This window comes from Canis lupus, chromosome 2 (genome assembly GCF_003254725.2).
Source record: "Canis lupus dingo isolate Sandy chromosome 2, ASM325472v2, whole genome shotgun sequence".
Lineage (NCBI taxonomy): Eukaryota > Metazoa > Chordata > Mammalia > Carnivora > Canidae > Canis > Canis lupus.
This window is the reverse complement of record NC_064244.1, coordinates 83,425,201-83,439,594: the sequence shown is the minus strand read 5'-3', so window position 1 is coordinate 83,439,594 and position 14,394 is coordinate 83,425,201.

The window sequence follows — 14,394 nt, the reverse complement described above, 5'->3', positions numbered from 1 at the left end:
CAACGAGCCTGGGGTATGGTATCAGGTGCCTTCATTTCTGATTTATTCTGCTCTCCAGTATGTGGCTGGAGATTCAGCTTCAGTCACCTTTGGGGCCACTCCCATCCCTCTGGGCTCCTGGGTCTCCAGGGGGCGGGAGCCAGGGGTGTTGGCTGGGCCCTGGCTCTACTTGCTCACTTCCCTTCTGCTTCATGCTGGAGTTCAGCCCTGGGATCCACCCTCGACTCTGAGGCATTGTTCTGGAAGCTCCCAAATGCCCCTGCCAGCAGGTGCTCCCTGCTGGAGTCCCGTGTGCCTGGAGGGCCCTCATTCCTGCCACCCAATCCCCGTTTTGCCTGGTCCCGGGGGAAGCGCCTGTTCCCTCCACGATCTACCTCGTCCACCTCCCCTGTTCAAAGCATTTCCCTGCTTCCCCCTCCCCGCCCTGTTGGACCTTTGCACAAAATCTCAGTGGGGTGGAGGGTCAGGGGCCCATTGCTGGCAACTATTAACGCCTCTGTTAATCTTGTATCCAAACACACTCCCCAAAGCCCGAGCCTGTTAACCTGGCCCGAAGGTCAGTGTGAATCAGTAACGAGGTCTGACTCCCATGAAGGTTAATGCGATCGAGGCCGAATTAGCAGGCGACCAACGTCCAGAACAAGGAAGGCGCAGGTCCCGCCTGTCCCTGTTAGCTGGGTCACACCTGGCGGGCTGGCTCCCTTTCCGAGCTCCGCTCCTGTCTTAGGTTTTCTTGTCAATATGCGGATGGGCCGAGAACGAGCCGGGGATGTAGTACGCTCGGGCTTCCGCAGAGCATTTGACGGTGTGGCGTGAAATGAGAGACGGACGAAAATGCAGTCAGAGGGGCTTTATTTCTGCGTGCCCTTGTGCAGGTGCGCACGCGTGTGTTTTCACACTGGTAACAGCTGCAGCAGAGATTTTTACGTGGCTCAGGACGGGAGCTGCATCTTGAAGATGTGATTCACAGACCAGGTCTTGCCAAAGAGCAGCGGGCACGCTGGGGAGGGCCCCTAAGCCCTGTTGGCTTGGCAAGGCCGCTGCGTGTGTGTGTGTGTGTGTGTGTGTGTGTGTGTGTGTGTGACTTTCCACAGCAAACCTAGGACCAATGGGTAGAAGTCATGTGGCCCCAAGGTTAAGCTCTCAGGCAGGAAGAACTTTCTAGCCATTAGGAGAATCGGCAGGAGGGATGGTGGAGGCCTCGCGGGGGCAGTGAGCTCCTTGTGACGAGAGGCATTCAAGTGAAAGGACAGCTTGTCAGAGACGCGGAGGCAAAGTGCTGCGCGTCAGAGACGGGGGGACCAGAAGGGCCTAAGCGCCTCCCAGTCCTGTATGATTCTTCCGTTTTCCGGGGCCCCAGGGGTCAGGAGGACAGAGGACAAGAGCTATGTCACCGTTTCCTCTCTGTGATGTCAGATTGTTGTCTGTGCCAATTTTAACCGGCACAGCTGTGATTAATATCCCTTTTTTTAGAGACTTGCACACCCATGCGCGCGCACGCACACACAGTTGATGCTGCCCTTGAAGTGAGGTGGATGGCAGGTCGCCCCCGTCCCCCGAGCCCCGCGGAGCTAATGGAGCTAATGGACTGTCAGCCTCCTCATTACGGGCCCCAGGCCTGCCGGGATGCCAACGGTGGCCGCATAACCCACGTGGGGTCCCCGCCTGCAGAGGGGGCGGGGCTGAGCCCAGGCCCCCCCCTCCCGGGGCACCTGCTCGGGGCTCCCTGGGGGGAGCCTATCATCGCAGGGCGGGGACCCCTTCAGCGCCCTGACCCTCCGGACGCCCCCGGGGCTCTGGGAGGGTCTCGACCACACGCTCTCAAACAGGTTTGGGCGGAAAGGGAGGCTGGTGCGGGTGTACCAGGGGGCTCGTGCGTCCAGAGGCGCCCCGCGTCCACGGCCTCACCCCTGCACATCCCTGCCCCGCGCCCCCAGCCCGCCTCACGGTGCGGCTCAGCAGGGAAGGCGGGGCGCCCTGTGCGCGTGTGCACGAGTGTGAGTGCGTGAGCGTGCACGAGTGTCAGTGGTCCCCGCGTATCAGTTTGCCGACATGCCTGCGGTCCGTGTCCCCCAGGAGGCGGCAGGCCTGGCCCAGCACCATACGTGCTCCAGGTCAGCAGGTGCTGGCCCCGGTGGTCCCTGCGGGCGGGGGGCCCTCCAGGGCGGCCCCCTGGGTGACAGTTTGCGCCGCTGCACCTCCCGGCTGGCCCTGAGCAGGGAGGACAGCTGGTGGCCCTCGGGGCGGGGACCGGAAGGGACGGAGGGCCGGGACTCCCGCCTGTCTTCTCCGCACGCGGAAGCCTGCACGTGAGTGAGCGTTTGCCGAGTGACTGAGCGATGCCACAGCGAAGCCCCCGTGTGAGGCGGCGGCGGCCCCGCAAAACCCCGTTCACGGAACAGCCCGCGGCCGAGGCATTCAGGCCTCTTGCAGGAGGGAGGAACCGGGCTCAGGGACTTTATGGCGCTTCCCCGGGGTCCCCGGAGAGGAAGCCACGGAGGCGCCGTGCAGACCTGGGCCCTTTCATCTCCGTCGTGTGCCTGCAGCCCCTGGTACGTTGGGGACTCCTTTCGGGGAGGGGACGTCGGGGAAGCGGACATGGACACAGGCTGATGGGGGGGGACAGGCTGATGGGGGGGGACAGGCTGACGGGGGGGGCGGGTCAGCAGGGCTTGCAGCAGGGAGAGGAGGCCCGCGCTGGGCGGCTGCCCTATGGGCTTCAAGCAGCGTCCCTTCCCGTGCCCCCCGCCCTTGCCCTCCCCTTCCCCTGCCCTCCCCCTCCTGTGCCTCTGCCCCCACCCCTGCCTTCCCCATGCCTCCTGTGCCCCACACCCCTGCCCTCCCCTTCCCATGCCCCCTGCCCCTGCCCCCGCCCCCGTCCTCCACCCCTGCCCTCCCCCTCCTGTGCCCCTGCCCCCCCCCGTCCCTTCCTGTGCCCCCTGCTCCTGCCCCCCACCTCCGGGGCTGGCTCCAGGGGACAGTAGTCCAGCAGCTTGCCTCACCTGCCCTGCTCAGTCTCTCAGCCCCGGGTCGCGGCCACACGGGGAGGCCCGGCCGGGTGGGGGTGGGTTTCTACTCCTGCGCCCACTGGCCGTGCTCATTCCCGCGTTCCTCACAGGTCCCACCCAGCCACTGGCTAAGGGTGCCGAGATCGGGAACCGGGGGGTGACTCCTCCCCCAGAACGTGGCTGGGGGCACCTGGGGCCAGTGGTCACCCAGCATTCAGGCCTCAGGAGACTCAGAGAGACGGGGCTGATGCGTGTCCCCTGAAGAATAAACACTGGCAGCCACGGTGCTCTGGGGGCAGAGAAGGGGGTGCTCACTGGAGCCAGTCAGCAAGGCTTCCAGGAGGGCCTCCCGGAGGAGGCGCTGAAGATCTGATCGGGCTTCTAGGAAGAGGTGGGCACGAGGGTGAGTAGCTGCCTGGAAGCTGAGGTGCGGGCGGCCCCCAGCGCCCTGACTGCCGCCTGGAGTTGGGGTGAAGCCTCCCTAGCTGGGGGGGCAGCACTGAGACACACCCGGCCCTTCCCCGGGGGGAGGACAGGCAGGCAGGCGTCCTCCCGTCACCCTGGAGCCTGACAGCTCTGAGTGAGGTCAAGTCCGGGCCGTGTCGCTGGCAAGCTGGGTGACCGACCCTCTAAGCGGGTCCCTCCCCCACGTGCCCCGCGCAGAGGCAACGCCACCTCCTTGGGCCCCCCAGACTTCTCCATGGAAGGACGTTCAGGAAAGGTCTGAAGTCAGCCTCATCAGGTCGTCAGCATATTAAAAAACGTGCCCACGTGTGCGCTCTGTGGGGCGGCGGGGGGGGGGGGGGCGCCCTCTGCCCCTTCTCCAGCAGGGTGATTGTTATTCTGGGTGTTCAGGAAGAGCCGAGAGTTAATGGAACCCAAGGCAACGAGCGACACCTTGTTAAACAATCTCAATTACCAGATACCCAGTCTCCGTGCAGTTCCGGGGAGGAGGGAGGAGGCCGCGGGGTCTGAGCACCTGAGAGCAGGGCTGAGGGCGGGCGGGCGGGGGCCGGAGCTTAGATCAGGGGGGGGGCCCAGTGGGGCCTCTGTACTGAGAGCCATTCCTTCTCCAAGGGGTGGGGGGTGAGGGGGGATGGAGAAGAGCAGAGACCCGAGTTGGTCAACTGGGAAAGCGCTGTGACGCGTGGCCCTCCGGCACCCCTGCCAGGGTCGGTGGCTGCCCAGAGCTGGGCCACCCGTTTGGGATGGTCCCCTGGAAACCCCGTGGCTGCCCGGGTGACGCAGGGGTGGGGGGTGGCCGTGGCCCACCTGCAGCTGCTCAGCAAACCGGCAGCGCAGGCTCCGAGGTGACAGCCGAGCTCAGGGCCCCGGGGCCGGGGCTGCAGAGCTGGACGGGCGCTCGTTTGGTTAAAAAATCTCATTTCCAACACTTCTCCTTTCTAGTGAAGGGGAGAAAGCATGATGGGTTGTTGTTATTTTATAAATCTCATGTTGAATTTGAATCTCTTTAAAAATGTCGAAGGAACCACAGCTGGCTGGCTGCCACTGTGTCCCATGGTCCTCGTCCCGCTCCCCCCTCCCCTCGGCGCTGCCCCGAGCTCCCCCTGCACTGCTGGCCCAGCTGCCAGAGGAGGACACAGAAGGGGTTGGGTCGGGGGGGGCCCCACACAGGGTCTCGGGGCCCCCACGGCTCGGGAAGGCCTGGGTGACCCGCGCTGTGTGTGCGAGTGACCCAGGGCTCAGCCCAGCCATCCCTCCCTCCCTAGGCCGGAGCCTGTCCCCGCCCTGCTGCCGTGGGATCTGGAAGGGGCCCCCACATGTGTTGACGCAGCGGTGCTGCAACGCGGTTACAATGTCCCCATTTCAGAGCCGAGCAGACTGGGGCTCGGGCAGCAGGGTCAGTGCCTTGCTCTCCATGGCCCCGGGCGGATACGGCCACTCACGGTTGCCGAGCTGCGGCCCCACCGGGGAAGGCAGGTCCCGTGACTCTTCCCAGCGAGCCCTACAGCGGGCCAGCCCTGACCCGGGGTCGGGAGGACTGGTGGCTCCCAGCTGCTCCCGAAACAGGGCCCGGCCACGCAGGAGGCAGAGGGGGTGGCGGAGGAGCCTGACAGGGGTGGGGGTGGGCGCGGGGGGTACCTTGGCAGAAACCGTCAAGTGCCAGGTGCTTCCACAGCTGCAGGGCTCCACCCCTGGGTCCGCATTGTCCCCGCCTGTTGGAGAAACAGATGTTCTTGTCCTCAGTTCCGTCCCTTTGTCCCCAACAAGCACTTAAGCGCAGAAAGGGGGTGGAGAACTGGGGACGGAATCAGGCATCTATTCTGGGCTGTTGCCGTGGCTGCTGTGGGGGGCGGGGAGTGGGGGGAAGTGGGGCAGGAGGGCCTCCCCGGCCGGCGGGCTCCAGGGCTGGCGGGTGCCACGGGCTGGCTCCGGGAGGAGGGTGCTCGTCTCCTGGGCTGATGTCGGGGGCGCCCCTGGCCTTTTGCCTCCGCTTCCAGGATTTGGAAGGCTGAGTGAGGTCAAGGGCTGATGGGACCGAGGTCCTGAGTCCTATTCTTGTTTGGGATTCATCCATCCATCCATCCGTCCGTCCACCATCCGTCCACCCATCCATCCGTCTGCTGAGCACGTTCTTAAAGGCTTAGCCGAGCTCTGGGAGCAGCACGGTGGTTTGCCGGCAGGAACTTCTCTCGGAGGAGCAGAACATCCTCTTACCTCAGGTCACCGCGGCTCTGACTTGATGGGAGCCCAGAGGCTCTCCTGCACAGAAATAGCTCTGCAGCGACCTGCCCGCCCGTCGGCATCCCCGCCTGCCATCAGTCGGGCCTCCGGATGCAGGCATCTACTTCCCAGAGGCCCCCGCCAAAATACAAGTGTGAAACTGAGGAGGGCTGGGGGGGGACCTGCCCGTCACAGGGAGAGCAGACGACGGGGCCCAAAATGAATGCCACACACGGTGGATAAGCTTTGGCTGGAGACAGACGAGAAGAGAGACGTCCAGCCCCTGGGCTGCTGCCCCGGGAGGGAGGCCCGAGGGGCTGTGTGAGAAAATCGGGGGTGCAGGAGAGCAGATCCTAGAGGGACCTGGCCCTGAGCATCGCTGGTGGCCCCGCTCCGCTGAGACCTGCAGGGTAGGACGGAAGAACTGGTCCGGCCCTTCTGCTCCCCGCTGGAGTGCGAGGAAACTTATGCCCTGTTGACCCTCAAACCCCAGAAGCCCAGAGACGGGCCCCCTCTGTCCCCACGGGTGCCTCCCCCATAGCTCAGCGGGGTCGAAGGGGCAGAGATGGGGTGGAGATGGACCCACGCCCCCGAGTCCCCGCTGCCTTGGCTCCTGCCACCGCCTGCCGGGGCTGGGGGCCGATCCCAGGTGCGCTCGGGCCCCCAGCCACCCACTTCCAGGGGCAGGGAGTGCCCGGGGCCGCCCTGAAGAGTTGAAGGAGGAAGGCGGGACGGGAGCGCTGACGTGCCACCCTCCTTACCTGGTGGGCATTAGGCAGCTCGTGAACTGGGGAGGCGCCCACCAGGCAGAGGCGCCCTCCGTCACCTCTTACTGCTTAATATTCAAAACCTACTTCACCTCCCTGTAGCAGAACTTCTAAAAGAGTCACCTAATTAGAGCACATTAGAATTCGTTTGAAATGGTTTCCGTAAAGACAATTATTATCCAGGGGTGATTCTGGGTGAGCGCACGGGCTTACCCACTACCGGAGCCGGGGGAGGGGAGGCCCACACGCTCTCTTCTGCTTCTGCTCCTGCTCCGAGAAGCACTGGGGAGGGTCCGAGGAATAGTTCCCAAGGCGCTAATGCCCCCCCACCGCCTTCCACACCAGCGTGAGTGCGCCCCCGACACTTGCCCCGAGCCCCCACGCGCCCAGGACACGTGGACAAGGAACATCATCCAGGGGAAACGGAAGGAATCCAGCCAGAGCCCCAAAGGCTTGCTCACCTCCCGTGGCTCTTTACTCCCTCCCCAGACCCTTCCGCGCCCCTCCACGCTCACCCCCACCCACCCCTGCTCCCGTGCTCAGGCCTGTCGTGGCCCAACAGGTGCTCTCCCGGGCAAAGGGTTTTGCCCTAAGGATGACACTCAAAAGGCTTAGGATGGGCAGGAGGCCTGGGAAGTTGGAAAGTCATCTCCTCGCCCCCGAGCAGGGGCTCCCGATCCAACAGCCCTGAAGGCAGGGACCGAGCCTCCCCACGTCCGGGCACGTCGGCCTCTTTAAAGCACATTCCCTCGGAATATGTCTTTTTTTTTTTTTTTTTTTTTTAAGATTTTACTTATTTGAGAGACGAGAGCGACAGCGAATGAGCACTGGCGGGGTGAGGAGCCGAGGGAGAAGCAGGCTCCCCCGCTGAGCAGGAAGCCGCTCCTGGGGCTGGACCCCAGGACCCCAGGATCGCGCCCTGAGCCGAAGGCAGACGTTTAACGGGCTGAGCCCCCCGGGGGCCCCTCCGGATAGACTTTTAAAAGCCAATCCGCGGTGTCAGAGGTCAGGAGAGCAGTTGGAGGGGCCTCGGGGCTCACACGGAGCAGGTGCGTTCCCTCGGGAGGGCCCAGGCAGCGCACACGCGAGAGCCCGGCGCCGCTCAGTGTGCCTCGCGCCTCGAGGAACCTTTGCCCCAAAAGCCCTTTGTCAGGTAGCAACAAGTGCTGCCCCGTTACATCCCTGGACCTAAATGACCCCTCACAGGGAGAGCCGGTGCAGGCAGGAGGGAGCGGAGGGTGGCACGCCCCGGCTTCCGACCCGCGTTTGGAATGAACGGGTTACAGGTTATGCTAAGGGGCAGCTCCTGAAGACGCAGTTCTCCGCGTTGGAGTGACAGCGGTCCGGAAGCTTCCGGGTGGCAGAGAAGTCAGACTGAGGCAGCGGTGGGAATGTGACCCGGGTCACCTCCTCCCTCGCCCCTCGTCCCTCGGCTCCACATCGGCCGCCTGCCGTCAGGTGGTCAGGTGCCGGGGTGCACACTCCGCCGCCGCTTTGCCGGGAACCGCTCAGGTCCAGAAGGGGAGCCGCCTCCTCTGGGTCTGCAGGGCCAGGAGGGAGCCGCCCCCCAGGGGAGGGCCCGGGGCGATTCCAGGTTGGCGACCGCGGCCCCAGGGTGCGACACCCCTGCCGTCTGCGTGCTCTCCAGCATCCTTGTCAGCAGGCACGGTCCCTTTCCTGTCCCCGCAGATCTGATCCATCCCCGCTTCCCTCGCCGACGATCCGGTGGAAGCAGCGCTCGCAGGCCCGGCCCTCGCCCCTCCGCCCTCCTCCCCGGGCCCGGCCAGAGCCCCACTGGGTGTCCTGAGGGGCCAGAAGCTGCGCGACGCGGAGACGGGCTGTCACAGCTCAGGGCCCGGCCCGGCCAGCAGGACGCCCAGCGCCATCCACCACACGCGTGCACGAGGCCTGTGTTAGGTCCTCTGGCCGCCAGCTGACACTCGTGAGCGCGTCCGAGGCCCAGCCCGAGACCCCCGCCCCCCGCAGGACCCTGGGCAAGCAGCCGGGGTTCTCAGCCACGAGGTGTTGGGGGCGTGCGCCACTCGGGGGTTCAGAACCCGCACAGCTCCCGCCGCCCCTGCCTGGGCACCACAGGCCAGCGCCCCGGGGGACGGGACTGTGCCCTCGAGTGCCGGGCCCACTCTTCCCACCTAGTAGCCCCGGGAGCAACTGTTCTCGTCCAAGATCTGTTTCCTTGCCCATCCCCACCTGTTTCCGGGGCTGACACGGCGGTGCCCATTGCTCTTTATTAGTTTAATATATGTTGAAGCCTCCAAATAGACGCTGGGGCCCAGGTGGAGCAGATGAAATGTGACTAAGTTCTGGGGGGATGATTGATAATGAGCGGGGACTGGAAAATCAATTGTGTTAATTCCTAGTCTGTCACTGGGTCCGAGAATTAATGAGAGAATCTGTCTAACTTAATGGTATTTACACATTATACGGAGTGTGGTAAAATCGTCGGCAGGTGCGGCCTGGCATTCAATTCCAGAGGGGCCTGCAGCCTGAGGGGCAGGGGGTCCGAGCCCTGGGGCCCGGCTGGGCACACGCACACTGGCCCCAGCAGCCCACTGAGCCCCAGGAGGTCCCGGGACCCTGCGTGGAGCCGGGCGGCCCTGCTGGTCCCTGCCGTGTGTGGGGACGGGGGCCCGCCGGCGGCGCCTCTGGGGTTCGCCGGGGGCACACTTAGGGGCCTGTCCCCAAAGCCACGTGGCAAGGTGGGTCCCGTCTCCGGTGCTGGGATGACCGGAAGGACACAGACGGCCGGCCTGACCCGCGCGACCCCTTCCCCGAGGAAGGTCGGCACCAGCCCACCCGGCGGTCACTGTTGGGAGACCCCTCGGAAAGCCTCGTGGACACCGATGAACGAGGCTCGGCTTTGGGATCTGGGTGTTTGCTTTCCTGGACTTCTGCAGACCCAGGCTGGTCCGGAGCAGCGACACGGAGGCGCCCGTGCGGGTGGCCCCAGGAACGCTCGGCCCCGGCGGTGTCCTGCCTACGGAACAGGGCTGATCCGAGGGTCCCGTGAGGTCCGCAGCCGGACGGCAGGTACAGGTGGGGGGAGATGGGCGGGGCGTCCCCTGCAGGTGGGCGCTGTGGGGAACCCCCACGTATCAGCCCTTCACTCCCACCCAGAGCTGTGTTCCAGCGCAGCCTGCTGGGGGTTCGCGGCTCCCCAGCTCGCCCTGCCTTTCCCACCCCCTTGCCTTGAATACGCAGCGTCCTGGGTGACCCGAGGCCAGGCTGGGGGGCGGGCGGCCGCCCCATGGAGCCATCGCAGCAGCGCTTGGGGGACGCTCCTCACGGCACAGGGAGCCCTGCAGGTTTCGATCCCTGCGCTGTGTCCTCTCTCGCTTCCTGGTCCACGGGGGTCCACGTGCTCTGCGTGTCTCCCAAGATAAGCCCCGGACGGGAGGTGGCGAAGCAGCGCTCTGCCTCCCACGGAGTGGGATCCGGCCAGGCGGGGAACCACGGACCCCGGGTTGGCTTCTGGGGGCTCCTGGCTCCCCCGCGGAGCCCGGGCCCCTCCACCCCAGGCGCTCACGCCCCGCGGCCTCCGTCTGGGGCCTGCGCCGATGCCCCCAGAGCCGGGTGCACTGGGAGCTGGGGGCCTGCGTAGCCCTGACGCCGCCGGGCCTCGCGTGGAGAGCAGGGTCTCCGAGGTCACACCGGCCTGGGAGCGAATCAGAGCTGTGCCCCTTCCCGCCGCGGGAGCTGGGCCCCACTGACCTCTCTGGGAGGCGGCCTTGCTGGGTGCGCCGCGAGGACGGCGGCTGCGGGGCTCAGGGTGCGGGGCCTGCTCTCTGCGCCCTCGGCCGTCCTGCGCTCAGCGGGCACCCAAGGCGGCTGTCACCTCCCGGGACCCGCGCGGCCTGAGGACAGGCAGCCGCCCGTCAGGCCAGAGAGCGCCCACGTAACACGTTCATTCTGAGCCGTAGAGAACTCGGGGCACCCGCCGGGGCGCTGGGGTCACGGGGTCAAAGTGCACATGCCGCCAACGTGCACAACAGCGGCCAGCGCCAGCAGCTCGCGTCCTAGGGGCGCCCCCCGCACCCCCTTGTCCCCGCCCTCGTGTCCCCCTGTGGGTGTGCGGGCGGGGGTCCTGGGTGTGCAGGGGGGTGTCTGGAGACTGTCGCTGTCCCCTGCCCCCCACCGCTGCCCCCGTGGAAACGTGTTCCCGCCGTGACCCGGGGCAGGGAAGTCAGGGACCCTGTGCCGGAGGTGAATCCGGGGGGGCCGAGCCGCAGCGGGTCCCGTTCTGACGACTCGGTCCCTCGCGGGGCTCAAAGGAGCTGTTCATCCTTTTGTTTCAACGGGATCGTAGATGCGGAAGCTGCAGCGCAAAGGGTGGAGAGGCCCCGCCTGCTCTGCCTCGGTTTCTCCCCCGGGAGCGTGTTTCGGCGGCGCAGCCCCAGGCACCCACGTCAGTACATCCGGCGGTTTGCAGGCACCGATTTGCGTGTGTGTTGGTGCAACGTTATCACACCTGGGGGTTTTCATGCCCAGTCCCGTCGGATGCAGAGCGGCTCCGCGGGCACAGGGATCCCCGTGTGGCCCTTGTAGGACGGCCTGGACCCACAGCCCCACCCGCACCCCTGACCCCTGGCGGCCTCGGGTCTCTTCTCCTAGATGATGTTGTTTCGAGAACGTTGCATAAGCGGACCCCTAGGGTGTGCGACCTTTGGGATCGGCTTTCCTTTGTTTTTCCAGCAGGCACACGTCTCTGGAAGCCTCTGGAAGCGCGGCTGCCGCAGGCCGGCTCGTCGCTGGTCGCTCGTGGCTCCAGGGCACCGTCTGGGGCTCCGGCCGGGCTCCTGCGCACCAGCCGCTCTCAGGGCCCCGGGGTCCGGGGTCGAGCCTCCGCCCAGGGACCCGCAGGCTGGCCCAGGGGACACGAGTGTGGGCAGCCCGAGTGGCCCCCGATGCCGCGGGCGGATGTGTGCTGCGGGGGCACAGTCCTGTGTCCCTAGGGTCCTCGGCGCGCCGCCCGAGTGTGAGACAGACATTTGCGTCAACATATAAACAGCAGTGCTGCAGGAGCAGCTCCGGGCTTCCCTCTGGGGTCACGTGTTTGTCCTTTGCTGGGTGGCGGGAAAGGCCGGGAGCGTCCCCGGAGCCGTGGGTCCCTGCGCTGCCCGGCGGCGGGAACTGCTCGGATGCCAGCCTGTCACCTGCAGCTCAGGCCCCAGCGGCCCTCTGTCCTCGACAGACGACGACCTCCCCCTCCCGATGAACCAATGAGGCCCGAATGCACAGCCCGCTCCTCCCCCATCCCTCCCTGCCCCGGGCCCCTCCCAGGAAGGGAAGTCGGACCCTCTCCTCTGCACCCCCTGGATTGTCCCCAAGGCCGTGCAGGTGTGAGCGGCCTGCAGCCCAGCTGCTGAGGGGGGCCTGCGTCCTGCCCTCCCACGGCCCCCCCAGAGAGAAGGGAGATGAACTACTGTCGTTGCTCCTTATGGTTCGTGTCAGGGGGGGCAGGAGCCTCAATTCGTCCCAGAGTCGTTTACACTGCGTTACTCATCTGGCCTGGACGCCTTCGGTGGGAGGGGAGCCGCCCTCCTCTCTGCCCTCCCCCAGCTGGGGGGTCCCCTGGGCAGGCTCCGGAGCTCAGTGGCCCGGTGGGGGGGGGGGGTTGGCGGGGGGAGCGCCGGGGGAGGGGGTCTGAGCAGGAACTCACTTGCCTAACCTATTTCTGGAAGATTCCTCTGGGGTCCAGAAGCATCTCACTGCTCGGAGGGGACCATGGGTGCTTGCTGGCGTCACTCCCGCCGCCCTCTTCCCTCCATCCCTCCATCCCCTTCCCCTTGTTCGTGTCCATCCGTAGAGGTCTGAGGCCACGCGGGGCTGGGCCCTGATGCAGTAATTTCGGGGACGTCACATCACGGGACTGAGTTCCCACCCAGGTTGCTCGGCATCGCAGGCCACTGGGGTTCTGCTCTGTGTCCTCCCGGTGGGGCAGCCGCTGTCTTGGACGTTGCTGCACATGCACCTGCTCCCAAAGCTGCTGCTCAGGAGCGACGCGCGTCCCTTCCGCGCCCAGTCCACGGGCCCAAAGCAGTCACGGCCGTGTCTGGCCTCAGGTGGTGGGAACGTGACGCTTCAGTGTGTTCCCTGCAGGGGACAGGAAGGGACGTCTGTGAGTGCCCTGGTGGCTCCCACAGGGCCCCCGTCAGCCGGTCTTTCCTCCCCGGGAGCTCGGGGTCTCGGCAGGAGGCAGCCGGCTGGGCCGGGGTGACCGGGGCGCCCCGTGCAGGACCGGGCCTCGGGGCTCTGAGCCCTCGGGACTCTGGTTTTGAGCAAGGAAACTCACTCCTGAGCCTCAGTTCTTCCCTCGGGCACGACGATGGTGCCGCAGACGCAGCCCTACATGCAGGGCGTGTGGGAGAAGCGCGCGACGTAACGTCTGCAAAAACCTTTGGAAGGTGAGGCACCCGCACGGGCTGCTCTGAATTCACTTTTTCTCGGAATAATGAGAACAACAAGGCCGCGTAGTTTCACGTGGGCACACCCGGCTCCTGCACGGGCCACCCTCGGCACCCCCGGGTCAGGCCGGGAGCCCTCTCCAAGGGGAGCCCCCGCTCCGTGAAGTCGGTGATCACGCCCCACCCCGAAGACCCGCGTGGCTGGGGCTGGGGGCTGCAGAGTGACCCGAGGATGCTGACCTGGGGCTCACCCCGTGGGCCCGTAAGCCCCGGAGCCTGGAATGTTCGTTGCGTGTTGAATGCGTGCTTACCGGGCGCCAGCAGGTGCGAGCTCTGTGCTGAGGCTGGAAACGGGGCCTGTGACAAGACACGGCGGCTCTGGGTCCTCGGGGTGCTTACCTTGGGGGGCAGCTCACTTTCGCGGTGGCCGCTGTTGGTTGGCCGGATGCCCGGTGCCCCTGTGGCCGCCTCTGCGTGCAGCCCGCACCTTCCTGGGCGTCGCTCCTCACGCCAGCCCGGCCCGTGACCCCCCTCGGACACCTGCCCCCGGGCTGCCGGAGCGGCTGTGCCCACTGTGCAGAGCACCGCGCGTGCCCCGAGGTCACCTTTCCCTAGAGGCACCCTCAGCCGGTGACTGATGAGCGTGGACGGCCGAAGCCCCACGCCCCGTGTCGAGCTCGGACACCCCCCGGGACGCAGTCTCTGTTCCAGAGCTTTCCCACACAGGTTCTCTGTCCCTCTTTCCCGTTCCCTTGCCAGACCCCGTAAGGACGTTCAGCCTTCATTTCAAGGCTTGTTTCCGGGGGCCTCGCTGACACCGATCTGTCCTCGGTGGGCGGGTGGTCAGCTCTGTTCTGGGGTCCCTTCCGCCGCACCCCATCCCCGTGTGAGTCGGCGTGAATACCACTCACTGTGACCAAACTCCCTCCCGTCCCCGTTGGCCTCGGTTGGGTCAACAGGAAGCAGGTGACCAGATGTGGACCCGGGACGCGAGATGGGGTGTCCGCTGGGGGCTCCCTGGGAACCGCAGATGAACCCACTCTCCCTGCTGGGTACACTGTGTGTGATGGCGGGAGCCCCGATGGCCGCGCCGAGGAGGCTAAACGGACACGGTGACTGTGGTGCAGCTTCGGGGTGAAAGGCACCAGGGGCCCGGGTGAGGCCAGCAAAGCTCGGGGTTCGTCCTGCCGCAGAGGGTCTTGTTCTCCTCCCGGTGCAGCCGATGCAGGGTGGGCCTGGTGTCACCTGCTGCCGAAAACCCGCAGCGGCTCTCACTCCAGCCGGTGTTCAGGTGCTGTGCGACGTGCACCGTCGGCAGGGCGGCGCCCCCGTCACACGGGTCCCCTCTGGTTTCCATCACGCACCGGGTTGGGGTGAGTCGCACACCGTCACGCGGCACGGCTTACGGAGTAGGCTCGCCGGGAAGAGGAGCAGACTAACGGGGCAGGGCCAACAAGCAGGCGCCAGCGGAGGCTTGGGGAACGCAAGGCCAGCTCCCCCCTCCTCTCTCTT